This window comes from Orycteropus afer, unplaced genomic scaffold, assembly GCF_000298275.1.
Source record: "Orycteropus afer afer isolate SDZICR_OR568_19922 unplaced genomic scaffold, OryAfe1.0 scaffold00023, whole genome shotgun sequence".
Classification (NCBI taxonomy): Eukaryota; Metazoa; Chordata; class Mammalia; order Tubulidentata; family Orycteropodidae; genus Orycteropus; species Orycteropus afer.
In genome coordinates this window covers 12769389-12783091 of record NW_006921610.1, presented here as the reverse complement: position 1 = coordinate 12783091, position 13703 = coordinate 12769389, and positions in this window count along the sequence as shown.

Below are 13703 nucleotides of genomic sequence, written 5' to 3'. Positions count from 1 at the left end.
GTGGTAAACTGGTGGTCAATGACATGAGACAAAGTATATGTGAACTGCTGTATGGAAAGTGAATTTGCTCTGTAAATCTTCACCCAAATCACAATAAATAAAAAAATAATAGTAATAAAGAGGAAAACACAAGTAAACATCTTTCTTGTATTCTTTGCATTGGCCAAGATCCATCTGACATGAGCAATGATATCCTTTAATCCACGTCATCTTCTCAATCCAGCTTACACCTCTGGAAGTTCTCTGTCAATATACTGCTGCTATCATTTTTGAATTATCTTCAGCAAGATCTAACTTGTGTGCTATATTAATTATATTTTTATATAATTTCCACATTCTCCAGGATCACCTTTCTTTGGAATGGGTACAAATATGGATCTCTTCCAGTCAGTTGGCCAGGTAGCTGTCTTTAAATCTCTTTGCATAACTGAGTCACTGCCTCCAGTGAGGCATCCTTTTGTTGAAATATCTCAATGGGTATTCCATCAATTCTTGGAGCCTTGTTCTTTAGCCAATTCCTTCAGTGTATCTTCAACTTTTTCCTTCAATATACTTGGTTCTTGATCATATGCCACCTCCTGAAATGGATGAAGATTGACCAGTTCTTTTTGATACAGTGATTCTGTGTATACCTTCCATCTTCTTTTGATGCTTCCCTCATCATTCAATATTTTGCCCACAGAATCCTTTAATATTGGAACTTGAGGCTTAAATTTTTTCCTCATTTCTTTCAGCTTGAGAAGTGCCTAGTGTGTTCTTCCCTTTTCATTTTCTAACTCCAGGTCTTTGCACATTTTTTTATAGTACTTGGTGTTGCTGCTCAAGTTGCTCTTTGAAATCTTCTGTTCAGCTCTTTTATCTTGTCATTTCTTCCATTTGCTTTAGCTACTCCCTGCTCAAGGGCAAGTTTCAGAGTCCCTTCTGACATCCATTTTGGTCTTTTCTTCTTTTCTCATCTTTTTAATGACCTCTTGCTTTCTTCATGGATGATACTTTTAATGTCATCCTACAATTCTTCTCATTTTCGGTCATTGGTGTTCAATACATCAAATCTATTCTTTTTAGATGTCTCTAAATTCAGGAGGGGTATATTCAAGATCACATTTTGGCACTCTTGGACTTGTTTAATTTTCTGCAACTTCAAGTTAAACTTGCATATGAACAGTTGATGGTCTGTTCTACAATCAGCTCCTGGCCTGGATTTGGCTGAAGATATTGAGCTTTTCCACTGCCTCTTGCCACAGATATAGTCAATCTGATTACTGTGTGTTCTATCTGGTGAAGTCCACATGTAGATCCGACATTTGTGTTGTTGAAAAAAGGTGTTTGCAATGAATAAGTCATTGGTCTTACAAAATTCTACCATGTGAGTTCCAGCATTATTTCTGTCACCAAGGCCAAATTTTCCAACTACAAGTTATTCCTCTTTGTTTCCAACTTTTGCATTCCAGTTACCAGTGATAATGAACACATCTTGATTGCACCTTCAGTCAATTTCAGACTGCAGATGTTAATAAAAAATCTTCAATTTCCTCAGCTTTGGCTTTGGTAGTTGGCTCATAAATTTGAATAAGAGTCATATTGACTGGTCTTCCTTGTAGGTGTATGGATATTATCCTATCGTTGACAGCATTGTACTTCAGGACAGATCTTGAACCATCTTTGAAAAAAAAAATTTTTTTGATTTGGGTGAAAGTTTACAGAGCAAATTCACTTTCCATACAGCTGTTCACACACATGTTGTCACATGGCATTGACTACAATTTATCCCAATGCAACAGCTCCTCTTCCTCTTCCTCCTGATAACTACCTCATCCCTGTGTCCATCCCTCCATGCATTCCTGCCCCCTGAACTGTCTCCCTGTCCATAAACAGCCCTTCTTTCTCCCATGATTGTTCTCTCCAAGGAGTGTATGCACCTCAGATACATTTTCAACTCATATGCCTGTCTCTTGTTTGGCTGGAAGCCACAGATGTGGGTTAGATTCCAGACCTGAAGGGCAGCTAGGGGCCATAGTTTCAGTGGTTCCACCAGGCTCTATCAGACCAACAAAACTGCCCCCCCCCCTTTTTTTCCATATGATTTTCACTTTTGTTCCACATTGTTCTCTCTATATATCCAGAATCTCATATATAGATCTCCCTCCGAGTGGTTGACTGTGGTAGCCAGGCATCATCTAGTTCTTCTAGTCTCATAGTCATATAGGCTGAGGATCGCATGGTGTACCAGTCATGAGGACTAATTGTTTCCATGAATCTTTGGTTTTCTTCATTCTTCTTTGCTCTGGATGAGGAGAGACCCATCATTGCATCTAACTGGCTGCTTGCAAGCTTTAAAGATGCCAGTTGCTACTCACCAAAGTAGGATGTGGAACAATGTTTTGTGTAGTATGTTATGCCAATTGAGCTTGATGTCCCCTGAGACTATGGTCCAGAGCCCACAGGTTCAACTACTCACTCCCTCTGGGTAGCTGACTGTGACCAAGAAGTGACTGCAAACTTGTCCCTTGTCAGCTCTACTATACCCCTGGGAATTCTTACAAAACATACAAATACACGTGTAGAACCATTATCTGCCAACCCTATATATGGTCTTGGGTACACACCCTGCTACATAGTCATACCTACTAGTTCAGCCTGTCCACGCATCTATCCACTCATATACCCATGTTTGCCTTCAATGACAAGGCAGTACTGTATGTGCAAAAGTGTTCATCTTAGTTGTCTGCACCTCCCTGTGTCTTCATCTTCCTCAAAACCACCATGTTGATTACTCACATTGGGTACATTGCCCTTCTCTTCACCCAAATCAATGCTTATCTCTACCTGTCTAACAGTGTGAAACATCTTTTTTGATGATGAATAGCATATCATTCTTCTTCAAATTGTCATTCCGGGCATAGTAGATCACATGTTTGTCTGATTCAAAATGGCCAAAACCAGTCCATTTCAGCTCACTAAAGCCTAGGATATTGATCTTTATATGTTCCATTTCATTTTTGACAACTTCCAATGTTCCTAGGTTCCTACTTTGTACATTCCATGTTCCGATTATTAATGGATGTTTGAAGCTGGTTCTCCTCAATTTGAGTCATACCACATCAGCAAATGGAGGTCTTGAAAACTTCATTTTATCCATATCAGTCATATTGGTCCTCCTCTTACGAAGCAGCTGTTTCCCAGTCATATTTTTGGAGCCTTTCCATCTAAGGGGCTAATCCTCCTGTGCTGTATCAGACAATGTTTACAGGCTAGTCATAAAGTTGCAACATAATGTATCAGACAGTGTTTCTCTGCTATTCATAAAGTTCTCCCTGGCTAATACATTGAGAAGTAGATGGCCTCCTCTTTCTTCCTAGTCTGTCTCAGTCTGCAAGCCACTTTGAAACCTGTACACCATGTGCAACCCCACTGGTATTTGAAACACCAGTGGCACAGCCTTAAGCCTCAGAGCAACATGCCACCACAGTAAAACAAACTGACAGATATGTTTGTCTCCCTTAGCTGTTAAAAAAATCTCCACCCTCCCCTTACCTGGATCCTTGTCCTTCTCACTCTATCATGGTCCCCTGGCTTTTCTTTCCTTTCCCCCACTTTCCTGCCATTTAGGGGTGGGGCCAGGGTCCCTCCCCTTACCTGGATCCCTGCCACTGCTTGCTCTGTCCTGGTTCCCCTGACTTTCCTTTCCTTTCCCCTGCTTTTCTGCCACTTGGGAGTGGGGCCTGGGTCCCCTCCCTTTACCTGGATCCATGCCACTGCTCACTCTGTCCTCATCCCCTTGGCTTTCCTTTCCTTTCCCCCACTTTCTTGCAAGTGTCTGGATCCTACCTATTAGATTCTGATTCAGGAGATCTAGGATGGAGCCTGATATTTTGGATTTTTAATGGGCTCCAGGTGATGCTGATGCAGCTATTATCCTGTAAAACTTCTGCTTCTGTCTTTGGGAAACACTGCAGATGACTTTTTTAATAAATACACTAAATGGACATTAACATCTGCTCTTGTACATTGCATAAGGTGATATTTTGCCATTTAGCTCATATTATTAAATCTGTTAAATGATATATGATATTTAAGAAATAGTAATGATAGTTTCCACCAAAGCTATCACATGATGGCCCTCCTCCCTCTGAAATTATGCCTCTTTACTTGAATGTCATGTATTTGTGAAAAGTAAGCAACTCTTTGTTCAGGAAACAAACAACTATAGAGCTTCATCTGTATTAAAATACACATGTATTTGTGAGTTTAGTATTAACTACAACTGTCCCAAAAGTGCCACAACTCAGCTCCTTATTTTTAACATTTTACAAATGAATTGGTACATTTATGAACAAACTTTTGTAGGATATAGAAGAGGAATAATGTATTTAAATAACTGGTTTTCTTTGAGTCTTTACCAACTTCTGGAAATCCTTTGTATCAAAGCAGACCTGTTTTATAGAGTTTTCAATGACTGATTTTTTTCAGAAATTGATCACTAGGTATTTCTTCTGAGGTGTGTATGGATGGACTTGAACTTCAACTTTAGAATTAGCAGTCAAGGTTTTTAACCATTTGCACCACCCAGAGATTCCAGTCCAGAGCAAGAACATTTTAGGGAAAAAGCTTTAGGAAACATGGCCTAGGGAATGCCTCAGATTTCCTGGTGAGAAACATCAATTCTGTCCATTTCTAATCTATAACAGGATCAATGAGAAGTTTGGGTCTTCCGGATGAGCTGGATGATGAGAAAGTGTTAATTAATGTTGAAGGATGAAAGCTGTAGACATTTCTTTTTGCTTCAGAATAAGATACTAAATTATTTTATGTCCATCTCTCAGTAAAATAGATTTTACCATACATGCCCAATATATCCATATTTTCTTATTGTAAGGTATTTACATTCACCATTATAATCTTATGTATATATATTATAAAACACACTAAAGTATGAATTTTTGGAGGATGAAATAAAGATGAACTAAACATGATGTTTAAATGTCTAAACCATAATACTTTCTTATTATCATTAATTTATAATTAAAGAAGTCATAATATACAGGAGATATTTATAATTAATGATATTAAACATAAATCCATATTTTAAGTGAATTAATGATAAATTAGTCTTTCTCTACAACAGTCACAGTAGACATTTTCAGAAAAAAAAAGTTTTTGGGAAAAACAAAATTTGTTAATATAATAGAATAATTATTTTTTAACCTCCTAATTGACGAACTGCCCATGCTAAGAGTGAGAAAAACATCAGTTTTGCCAGTTTCTTGTTCTTTGCCTGTGATTGAAATCTTATATTCAACTTGTGGTTCTCTTTCAGGAAACTTTTAGGTCTTCCCTTTAAACCCTAGTTAGAAATTATCTCTTTTTCTCCTGGTATCCTTAGCAACTTTGGCATGTTCATATATTTTTGGTCAATGATTAATTATAGTCTATGTATTTCTGGGTATCTTTTACTCTTTGTAGTCTTCTCAAAATCTAACATAGAATCTTATCCATAGCAATTACTTAATAACTATGTATTAACTAATAAGTGATAGATGGAAGAAACATGTCTTTTATGTAGAGAGACATGCTAAGGGGCAGAATAAGCCTTTCATTGTCAGTTAGGTTTTAAATCTCTTATATCTTTCTTTTTATAACTGATAGATTTTAATTACAATTAATTTTCAGCAATAATATCAAGAAAGTGTTTTTCTATGAATCTCCATGCCATGCCAACAGGATGATTACTCATACTCCACTAGAAATCTGGCACCTTGCATTACTTTCACTTATTTTTATAGTATGTAAACTGTCTCACATCCGATAAGTCGGCAGCAGAACTCTCTGGAGATGGACTAAAATAATTCAGGAGGAGCAAGTGTCTTTAAATCCAATTTTTTTTTTTTTTTTTCTGAAAATGTCTACTGTGACTGTTGTAGAGAAAGACTAATAAAAGTTACCTCTTTTACCAGTGTTTCAATATATAAACTCATCTGTAATCTTGCATTTCATACAATTGTTAATTTTTAAAGTAAATTTATTGAAAATATTAGCTTCATCAATTGAAAATGTCAACTCACACAATAACCCTAACTTCGCAAGACAGAAAATTTTCCTAAAATATTAAATGAAGTACAAAAATATTTTTAAAAATCCAAAATGACGTACAGTGACTTTCATGAAAAATAACAATGTGATCAATGAACACATAAGAAACACAACCAAATCAGGTAAAAATACTATTTTAAAAAATTAGAGGGAATGTTTCATATACATCAACCATATCACCTTTCCTTTGAAAGCTCTGTTATCAATGTTATTAATGACTGGATTTTCAGGCTTGTTATTCAATTTTCACTTAGAAAGTTACACACAAAAAAATTTGCATTCAACAGTTAATTTAGAAACAGCAAACTTTAAAATCTTCAAAAAAAATACTTCATGATAGTTCTGTTGATTGACAACGGCATAAGACTTTCCTTGCCTTTCAACCTTTACCTAGATGATAGGAAGTGATACAGCCACAGGTGTAACTTACAAGTTTCAATGAGGTACATTTGCCTTTATTTCTTCTCCATTCCTAGGTACTTTCCATTTTTAGCAGGTTTATGGCCCAACAGAAGTATTTAGTAAGGCATAAGCATTTAAATCCAAATGATCTTTTATCTGTAAAAATATTTCATAAAAGGTTTGTACTTTGCATTCCCATGCCATGCTAATGAAGAAATCAAGACATCATCCTATATTGCTGATACAAATTGGGAGAAAAATGTGGTTGTAGATTTAAAGTGTGGTTGTAGATATTTTGGGGGGGCAGTGAGAAACTACCACTTTGAATACAGGAGTACAGATGAACTCCAAGGTCCCTTACATCTGCTTGCTAAATTGGTATAAGAGCAGTGTGCTGATGAAAAGATGGCTGAAGTATTTTACCTGTGTTGTTGTTGTTGTTAGGTGCTGTCCAGGTGGCTCTGACTCATAGCTACCCTATGCACAACAGAATGAAACACTGCCTGGTCATGCACCATCCTCACAATGATTGCTGTACCTGAAAGCATCATTGCAGCCACTGTGTCAATCCATCTCCTTGAAGATCTTCCCCTGCTTCACTAAGCCTCCACATTTTATCTATAGAAATCACAAATAATCTGGAATATAAAAGCTGTTAGATCACCAAGGGGCTCACTCAAAAAAATACATTTCTTTAATTCCACCATCTACATACAATAACTGATCCTAAAACAGTAATCAATTGTGGACTTACTAAAATGCTAAAGTCTTTTTTGACCATTAGTATTCCTAATGCTCCAGACAAAATTTGACAAGCCCCCTGAAGTTATGAACACTATTAATCAATTGAGAAAAATTCAGTCTCTAAAAAAACTAAAACCATGATACCTTCTGACTATGCTAGAATGGAAAATATGTATACGTTAATAAAGACATATCTCCTGTTCTTAAAAATAGTGTTATGATGAAGACATAAACACTATGTATCATACATTCTAAAATTGTGACATTATATAAAGTTGCAGACCACTGCAAACGACATATATTTTATTCCTTCAGTATTAATTAATATAACGGATAAACAACAAGTATGATTCTCCTAGAGTGAATCATTAATAATAAATACCTATATTTACTCAGAGTCAGGGCATTTCTTAATACTGGACTTAATACTCATGTATATATAATCAGTGTTTTAGGAAAGAAAAGATGAAAATGTGAGAAAAGTGTTTATAGTTGGTGTGATCATTAAACTCAGCCCCTTAATCCTGGGAAACACTTTACAGAACTTTTAAACCAGGGTTAGGGTTTACCTAACTCAGAAAAAAATCAGATTACAATACCACCTAACTATAGATATTTTTCCAATGTAAAATTAAAAATCATAAGGAGCTGCCTGATTAATAAAAATTTTAGCTGACATCAATATAGTAAATTGCTTCCTACAATAAAGAGAAACTCATATAAGTTTCTGTGGGACATACATGAACACCTAGGCAGGAAGTTTTCAATCCATATAAAGAGAACAATGGCTATAAGATCTTAAGATCAAGGCTGGGAGTAGGCACCATGGAGAAGACAGAATTCCATGCAGAGGGAGCCTGGTTTTTATAATACTTATAATCAATGATCCTCAAAGTATGGTCCCTGGACCAGTGGTATCAACATTGTGATGAAGTAGGCAGAATAACGCTTCTGCCTCAAAGCATTACACATCCTGATCCCTAGAACCTGTAGATATGTTACTTTACATAAAGAAAGGGACTTTGTAGATGTGGTTAAATTAAAGGTCTTGAGAAGGAGGGATTATCCTGGATTATCTGGGTGGGTTAGTTCAATGTAATCAGAAGGGTATTTATAGGTGAAAGAGAAACAGAAAGTCAGGGGTCAGAGTCAGAGAGAGATTTGAAGATATTGTACTGTTAGTTTGAAGATGGAGGAAAGGACCATAAGCAAAGGAATGTAGGCAGCCCCTAAAAACAGGAAAAGGCAAGGAAACATTTTCCCTCCTACAGCCTCCAGGAAGACCCCTTGGTTTTAGCCCTACAGATACTGTTTCTTACATCTGATCACTAAAATTATTAGGTAAAAAATTTGTGTTGCTTTAAACCACCAAGTGTGGGGGTAATTTATTACAAAAGCAACAGGAAACTAATACATGTGGGAACTTTGTAGACATGCAAATTCTCAGGCACAACCTAAGATTTACTGAACCAAAAACTTGGAACTGAGAGGATAGCATTTTGTGTTTTAGCAAGCCATCCAGGTGAATCTGAGGCATACTAACTTTTGAGAACTACTGTTGTATATCAATTTCTCTTTTATACATGGAACTTTACTTAAGTATAAACATGCTATGTTAATGTAAAGCCATATTATACTGAAAAAATTAATCACAAGATGAACAATAGCATTATGATTAAAGGATTTGTATTGATCATCTATTGCTTTGTACTAAATTATCATAAACCTAGCAGCTTAAAAAAACACACATTTATCTTAAAGTTTCTGTGGGTCAGGATCTTATTATAAACTGTGTCCTAGGCTTTAAGCTCTCTCATAGGCTACAATTAAGGTGTTGGCCAGCACTGGGTCTCATATGAAGGCTCAGCTAGTGAAATAGCTGCTTCCAATGTCACTGATATGCTTTTGACAGAATTCTAGTTCCTCAGGACTCTTAAACCAAGGGCCTCAATTCCTACCTCACAGTTGGCCTCATTCATTTCTTGCCACATGGGCCTCCTAAATGGGGAAACATATTTCATTAAATCCAGGATAGGAGAGAATCTATAAAGTGTCTGCTTTCGAGAGGGAAGTTACAGTGTCTTGTAATTTAATTACAGAGTGACATCCCATAACTTTTGCTGCATTTTATTGGTTGGAAGTAAGTTGCTGAGCCAAGCCACACTTGAGCAGAGGTGATTCCACAATAGTGACAATACTAGGAGGTGGAGATTATTGGAGGCAATCATAAATCCTACTTGCCACAGGTCTAAAAATAGTCAATGAGATATCAGAATTCAATTGAATTTTTCAATACTTTATTAGTACTTCCTACATGTTCATCTCTTCTTCCCATCTTTACACATTCTTCTAGAAACATTTATGTCTGAAAACAAGATTCCAACTTCTCTACCAGCAACTATATTCTTCCTCTTCCCCAAATTCTATAAAGATTCAGACATGAAAGTCATTCCTCAAGATATTACACTGTACAAGTTTGTCTAGTGTCTTTGGTATCAAATTTACCTGCCATTAAATATGTCACAAATAAAATTAATAATTACAATTATTACTTATGAAACAATTCTCATGTAAATGCATTGCAAGAATTAAAACATTATTGATTATTAAGATACAATTTGATGGTAGAATAATGCCTATTGTACATTAACCACTAGAGATATTATTTTACCTTTATGTCATATGTTTAGTATTAGCTAAAATACAAACAGCTCAGCTTGAAGTGACGGTTACAGACATAAATAATTTTAACAAAGACCACTCTTAAAGGTGTATGCTTCTCTATTACCCTTAGAGAGCCAAATAAGTTTCCCTAGCTTGTTCAAGTATTGAAGAGCTATTATAATTAGAGTTCTTCGCTGATTTGGAGGGAAAAAGAGGGAAGGTTTGTTTATCCTTCACACCTTTTCATTCAGGATATAGGCCGATGTGTGGTCACTAGAATGCTTTCTACATCTTGTAAAGCCTAAAGTAAATCACATGGTATTCTCCATCAGCCCTCCCACTGAGACCACCATTTGGAAGTTAGGTAAAAGGTTGACACCAAAGAGGGAAAGAATGCCTTCATTTAAGGTGGAAGAAAAATGGCAACACTTCACCAGTTTATACAGTGTAAGAAAAATAGCTTAACTGCTGATTGAGTAAAATACACAAATCTTTATTCTTGAAATTCTTGGATATTGGTGCAGATTTGCCTCATTCCTCATCAATTCCTCTAAAATGCTGCTTGCATGCATTATGATCAGGGACAAGGGCAATCCTTGAAACAGCCCTTATCCTAGGAGTGTTTTTTTAACACTGTGCCAGCGGACACTATGACTTACAGACATACAAGGATAAATCAGTGGTTTTCATTTTATGTAAAAAAATGATAAAAAGTGGATCCTTGGAACAAAGACATAAATTAGATCACTCTGTTTAGATAATATATAAATAACCAACTTAACTCTCTAAAAAGAAAACACAACTTTTTTGTTTAAATTATTAAAAGTAGGACTATAACATACAAAAAACTAAAAAGAAAAAAACAAAAAGGAACAGAAGTAGTACTATATATTAATAACTCTTGGAAAAATTATATTTATTTTAGTTGGTAATTATGCTTGATATGACAGTTAATTGATAAAATGGCTTTTTAACAGCAGTTAGGTCTATGTAGCAGGTTATTCTTTAGAGTCAAAGAAAAACTGTAGAATTTGACATCTTTATTTGTATTAGCTATTTCATGCCAAATGAAATATATAGAACACCTAGAGGAAAGTATCTCTAACTCTACCACATGCTTCAATTTAGATTAAAAAAAAATCTGAAAGTTAAAATGAATCTAACTTTCTAAAATCTAACTTTTAGCAATTAAGTGAGAAACTTCAGAGAAATGAGTTGTTGGAGAGGAAATATAACTATTCTATTTATATGCTCTGTAATATTGCCATTCTTTTTCAACAACAGGACATGTAGAACCAGTTAGTCTTCCAGATACAATTAAAAATAAAATTCTAATTGTATAACAAGTCTTCCACTACTAGTCTGCCAATATGAAAGTAATGGGATAATACACATTTTCCTTCTTTCAGAAGAAGCTAGAGACCTTCAGATGTTGAAGATCCAAGAACAAAATGCTGTCACACAAAAATAATAACAGTTATTTCTTTATGGTTTTATACTAACATGCACTAATTTATTCCATGCTAGAACTGATCCAGTCTCAGTGGCTTATTACAAGATTCTTTTTTATCCCATAATTTTGACTTATACTACATTTGTAACATCTCTGCTTATGCCTTGTCCACTCCAGGATCCAGGCTAAAGAATCAGCTCCTGTCTGGACATTGTCCTTCCTATTATTGTTATGTTTAGGTGCCATCAAATCAGCTCCAACTCATAGCGACTGTATGTACAACAGAATGAAATACTGCCTGGTTCAGAGTCATCTTCATAAAGAAAGCCTTCCTATAGAAGAGGGAAAGGGGTAAGATAGAGTCTCATGGTGACTCTTAAGGCTACTGCTTGAAGATTCAACACATCATTTGCATGAAAATGCATTAACCAAAGCCAGACATTTAGTTAAGTCTAATGTCAAGAGGACAGGGATATACAATCTACCAGGAAATAAAAATATCTTAATAATAAAACCTATCATAGGTCTTCACACCCAAATGGGGAGCCTGGCATTAAGAGTGACCAGCTCAAGCTCCTCTTCAGTATACAAAAGGAAGATCTGGAATTGAGTGTTTAAGTCTTAAATATTCTTTCTACATATTAAAAATTCACTTTGTCAGAGTAAAAACCAAACTACTCTCAAAGGAGTAGGCCAGCTCCCCTTGGATCACTGCCATGCAATTATTTTTATAACTTGAGTTTTACTATGAGAGTAATATATTTTGATAAAAATTCAATGAACAATAGAAAACAACACAATATTATACAATATCCACTCGGCATCCCTTAGATATGCTTCTCAGAGATACACATTGCTGACATTTTCTTAAATATAATTCTGGAAATCCTCCTTGAATATACTCTGCATGTGAGTTTTCTAATTTAAAAATTGATAATAATAATCTCACCTGAAATGATTATTGATAGTCAAGTGACTTAAGACACTTCCAACATTTAGAAGATCATCTTACACATAGTAAATTATGTCTGTTAGCTATTATTATTGATTTTGCCAAACACTATTGTAATTGTTTACATTTTTAACCCATGTAAACACATATGCTCCAGACCATCACACATAAACTTAAATTATTACTTATCAGTATCATCTTGAATAGCTTTTAATGTTAATTCAAAACATCTTACTCATTTTTTAAAGTCTGTAAGGTATTCCATTGCATAGAGTTAGCATAACATATTAAAAGATATCTTTCTTGGGGATTTCTGTTTATATGTTTGGTGTTACAAAGAATACAGAAATGAACATGTATATGTCATAATATAAATTCCTAGGTCCCAATGAGATATCTCCTCACTGCCATTAGAATGGCAATGATCAACTGTCATTGAATATGGAATATGATAGATGTTGCCTGGGTTGTGAAGAAACTGGAATCTTCATCCATTACTGACTGGTCTCGGTGGAGAACAGTTTAGTGGTTCCTCACAAAGTTAAACATCAGACTACCTTCAAACTCAGAAATTCTACTCCTAGGTTTATACCCAGAAGAAGTGAAAACAGGAATGCAAACAGAAACCTTCACATCAATGACCACTGCAGCACTTTTCACAATAGCGGAAAGGTAGAAACAACGAAAATGTTCATCAACAGATGAATGGATTTTAAAAAATTGTGATACATACATGTAGTGGGATACAACTCAGCCATAAAGAGAAATGAAATCCTGATGCAGGCCGCAACGTGGATGAACTTAGAAAACATTATGCTGAACAAAATACAAAAAAAAAAAAAGACTGCTATCCAGTTGATTCCAACTCATAGATACCCTATAGGTCAAAGTCGAACTACCCTACAGTGTTTCCAAGGCTGTAAATCTTTACAGAAGCTGACTGCCTCATCTTTTCATGTTTGAACCAACAACCTTTTGGTTAGCAACCAGATGCTTTAAGCATTGGGCCAGCACAACTCCTATAAGGCACTTGCAAAAGGATAAATATTATATGATCATGCTTATATGAAATAAGCTAATCTGTAAAAACCAAAGATAATCAAAAGTTACCAGGGGTGAGAGTGTAGGGCAGAGAAGGAGTTTTCTTAGAGGGTTCTGAGTTAATGGTGGTGAAATAATACGGTAAAGCAAAGTGATAAAGTTTTCACAATATGAAGAATGTAATCAGTGTTACTGAATTGTGAATATGGAAATTGTTGAATTGGTGAATATTTTACTGAGTATGTTTTCACCATAAAAAATGTACTGTTGTTGTTGTTGTTTGCCATCGAGTCGGCCCCGACTCATAGCGACCCCTCCTTGGGTTTCTGAGGCAGTATCACTACGGAAGTAGGATTG